The sequence below is a fragment of the Cricetulus griseus genome, chromosome X (assembly GCF_003668045.3).
Source record: "Cricetulus griseus strain 17A/GY chromosome X, alternate assembly CriGri-PICRH-1.0, whole genome shotgun sequence".
Lineage (NCBI taxonomy): Eukaryota > Metazoa > Chordata > Mammalia > Rodentia > Cricetidae > Cricetulus > Cricetulus griseus.
The window spans coordinates 65435306-65440130 of NC_048604.1; the positions used below are offsets into that span (position 1 = coordinate 65435306).

Sequence of the window (4825 nt, forward strand, 5' to 3'; positions counted from 1 at the left end):
ACAGAGATCAACAGAGAGGGAAGGAAGCAATTAAGCAATGCAGAGAGCACAGCCACACTGGATTCATCTATATCACAATTCCTGCATCTATGATTCAAGAAACATTTCATAGGGAATTACAGAGCAATCTCCCTCATGAACATTATTGATTCAAAAATACTCAATAAAATACTGGCAAACCAAATCCAAAAACACATCAGAAAAATCATCCACCATGGCCAAGAAGGCTTCATCCAGAGATGCACGGATGGTTCAACATACAAAGAGCCATCAATCTAATACACCATATAAACAAACTGAAAGAAAAACAACAATGATGCTGAAAAAGCCTTTGACAAACTACAACACCGCTTCACGATAAAGGTCTTGGAGAGAATAGGGATACAAGGAACATACCTAAACATAATAAAGGCAATACATAGTAAGACAACAGCCAACATCAAACTAAATGGGGAGAAACCAAAGTGATACCAAATCAGGAACAAGACAAGGCTGTCCACTCTCTCCATATTAATTCAATATAGTTCTTGAAGTTCTAGCCAGAGCAATAAGACAACAAAGCAGGATCAAGGGAATACAAATTGGAAGAAAAGAAGTCAAACTTTCACTATTTGCTGATGATCTAATAGTATACATATGTGACCCAAAAAATTTTACCAGGTAACTCCTACAATGAGAAACACCTTCAGTAATGTAGTGGGATACATGATTAACTAAAAAAAAATCAGTAGCCCTTCTATATTCAGATGATAAATGGGCTGAGAAAGAAATCAGAGAAACATTACCCTTCAAAATAGCCACAAATAACAAAATAGCTTGGGGTAACTCTAACAAAACATGCGAAAGATCTGTGTGACAAGAACTTTAAGTCTTTGAAGAAATAAACTTAAGACATCAGAAAATGGAAAGATCTCCCATGCTCTTGGACAGGTAGGATCAAGACAGTAAAAAGGTCAATTTTACTAAAAGCAATCTACAGATTCAATGTAATACCCAGCAAAATTCTTCACAGATCTGGAAAGAACAATACTTAACTTCATATGGAAAAAAAAACATGATTGCAAAACGATCATCTACAATAAAGGAACTTCTGGAGGTATCACAATACCTAACTTCTATAGTTATAGTAATGAAAACAGCTTGGAATTGGCATAAAAACAGACAGTTGGACCAATGGAATCAAGTTGAAGACCCTGATATCAATCCACACACTTATGAACACCTGATTTTTGACAAGAAGCTAAAATTTTAAAATGGAAAAAAGAAGTATCTTCAATAAATGGTGCTGGCATAACTGGATGTCGACATGTAGAAGAATGCAGATAGATCCGTATCTATCACCATGCACAAAACTCAAGTTGAAATGGATCAAAGACCTTAAAGAGAAAGTGGGAAGTAGTCTTGAATGCACAGGAGACAGCTTCCTGAACATAACACCAGTAGTACAGACACTGAGATGGACAATTAATAAATGGGACCTCCTGAAATTTAGAAGCTTCTGTAAAGCAAAGAACATGGTCAATAAGACAAAAAAGTAGCCCGCAGAATGGGAAAAGATCTTCACCAACTCCACATATGACAGAGGGGTGATCTCCAAAATATACAAGGAACTTAAACTAGACATCAAAAGACCTAATAATCCAATAAAAATGGGATAAAGATCTAAACAGAGTACTCTCAACATAGGAATCTCAATAGCCAAAGACACTTAAGGAAATGCTCAACATCTTTAGTCATCAAATAAATGAAAATCAAAACAACTCTAACATGCCATATTACACCTGTCAGAATAGTCAAGTTCAAAAACTCTGATGACAGCTTATGCAGGAGAGGATGTAGAGAAACGGGAATGCTCCACCATTACTGGTGGTAGTGCAAACTTGTACAGCCACTTTGGAAATCAGGATGGTGGTTATTCGGAAAACTGAGACTCAATCTACCTCAAGACCCAGCAATACCACTTTTGGGCATATACCCAAAGGATACACATGCACACCACAAGGACATTTGCTCAGCCATGTTCATAGCAGCGTCATTTGTAGTAACCAGAACCTGGAAACAAGCTAGGTGCCTCCCAACTGAAGAATGGACAAGAAAAAAATGTGGTACATTTCAAATGTGGTACAATCATTGTTTTTTTGTTTTGTTTTCTTCTGGGAGAATAATTAACTTCTTCCAGAAATATGACCCTCTAATGGTTGTTCAATACAGAATAGTCAGCCATGAAATCATATATACATAAACAACAAAAACATTACTCAATAGTTAATACATATATATGTATATAATAAACATTACCAAAGAACAGAAGCTATAAACATGAGAGGGATGAGGGCATGGCAATGATTCATGGGAGGGAGGAAGAGGAGGGAAAGTGATATAAATTTTACTTCAATTTAAAAGCATTTAAAAAGGTGGGCATTCAGTCTCAGGATTCTCTAGCCACACTGAGGAGAGCATAACAGTCTGGGATGACAGTCTGAGGTTTGGTGGAGCCAGGATCGCCTTTCAGCCTGAGCTAGAGGTGCACTTTCAGGTTTTGGAGCACAAATATCAAGATAACATTCACAGCCCTATCCAGTGAGAAAAGAAGAATCAAGAAGCACCAGAGTCGCCAGTTAAGCTTGTGCAGCCACACATCTCACTCCTGACCATCAACATTCCAGACACTATGGCCCACCTCATCAGCCCCCTTCCCTCTCCCACGGCAACTATCAGTGCCGGAAAACTCCTGCTCATCCAGTCCCCGGGAAGCAGGATCTTCAGGGTACAAAATGGGCCGTGTGATACCATCTGACCTCAATTTAACGGCTGAAAATTCACAGCCAGAAAATGAAAAAGAAGCTTCAGGTGGAGACAGTCCAAAGGATGACTCAAAGCCACCTTACTCCTATGCACAGTTGATAGTACAAGCAATTACAATGGCTCCTGATAAACAACTCACCCTAAATGGAATTTATACACACATCACTAAAAACTATCGATATTACAGGACTGTGGACAAGGGCTGGCATGAGTGCCCCAGCCTCTCCCAACCATGCAGAGTGTTGTCTGCTCACTCCAGTGGCACCCAGACCCCCGAGAACCTGTCGAGGGAGGGCTCCCCAGCCCCCTTGGAGCCTGAGCCTGGTGCCTCACAGCCCAAACTTGCCCTCGTCCAGGAGGCACGGTTTGTCCAGAGTGCACCAGGGTCACCTCTCTCTAGTCAACCCATCTTAATCACTATCCAATGGCAGCTACCCGCGGCCATTAAGCCTGTCACCTACACTGTTGCAACCCTAGTGACCACACCCACCTCTCACCCACCTGTTGTGCAGATGGTATATGCTATCCATCAGATATCAGCAGTGTCAGTTACCAGTGTAGCTGGACTGGCCCCAGCAAACACATACATCGTTGCTGGACAAGCTGTGGTCACTCAGGCTGCGGTGCTGGCTCCTCCTAAGGCAGAGAACCACAAGAGAATGGCAACCAGAGAGAAGTCAAAGTGAAAGTAGAGCCTGTCCCTGCAATTAGCCCAGCCATACTAGGTGCTGCCAGTCGAATCATCCAGACATCACAGGGAACCCCTGTTCAGACAGTGACCATAGTACAACAGGCACCTTTAGGTCAACACCAGCTTCCAATAAAAACTGTAACGCAAAATGGAACTCATGTGGTACCAACGCCTACAACAATGCACAGCCAGGTGAACAACGTTGCGAGTCCTCTCCATATGTTGGCAACCCATGCATCAGCATCGGCATCCCTGCCCACAAAGGGCCAGAATGGCGACCAGGCAGAGCAGCTGGAGCTCAAGTGAATTAAAGCAGAAGATGGCGAGAGCATTGTCACTGCCCTGAGCATGGATGCACCACCAGAAGCTCTGAGAGAAAAGAGGATCCAGAACTAGCTGCTGGGAGACCTTTTCTTCAGACATCAACTTTGTGGTGCCAAAAGGAGATGCTGCCTCTTACTCAGTGGGTAAGGGGCCCTGTGGTTGGACTTCACCTCTTAGCACTGAAAACACGAACCCAGGTGGCCTTAAAACTCCTTAATGTAAAGACAAGTTACACTTGAACAGACCCACAACAGCAACCCTGGTTCCAGAGATGGTATGTCCTACAGAGCACTCACTGGGCTGTTGGCTCAGCTTTTACTACAAGCAAGAACTCCAGGTCACAAAGGACTGAGTCTCTTGTGCGGATGCAGCACCTGTTCCAAGTGGATCTCTCTGGCTTTCCTTACGGGACAGAGCCACAGCCACCTGCTGCCCTCATAGGACCTTCAGGCTGCAACTGAGAGACAAGACAGTATTTTGTTGTCCACACGTGGAATTAGAGTACTTGGAGATCTTCTTTCTTAACTAAATAATGAGGTCTTTGACATTTCATATCACTCCATTTCTACTCTGGAAATTTGAGATTCATTTGGGAGAAAGAACGTCATTCTGCTTGTTTCTGTGGTTTGTTTTCAGCCCATGGGATGGTTTGCTCTAGTCTTTCCTGCCTGTGTTTGGGTGGCACTCCCTTGGGACACCTACTTGCCCATTTCTGTTCAGAGCAGTTACCTGATGAATTTGACCTACCCTGTAGAGGGTGGGTGGACTGAGACTGCATGGATCCATGAGGCCAGGGGCATCAGGACAAAGGATCACAGGAATCCTCTGGCCTCTGGGCTGCACATACATGCTCTTGTGGGTTTTGTTGTCTGTTTCTTTATGTTGACTTTGTCCTTGGCATAATTTCCCATGCCAATAAAATGAATTTCCTACATATTGTATATGCTTAAAGCAACAGATCCCTTTGTCTCTCCCTTGGGAAACAGATCCAGGCTTTTGTCACAC

General features: G+C 42.9%; 1 pseudogene; it reads left to right on the forward strand.

Annotated features, from left to right (window-relative positions):
* Window positions 1-1054: 1054 nt before the first annotated feature.
* On the forward strand, window positions 1055-3892 carry LOC100764677 (annotated as a pseudogene).
* Window positions 3893-4825: the final 933 nt, after the last annotated feature.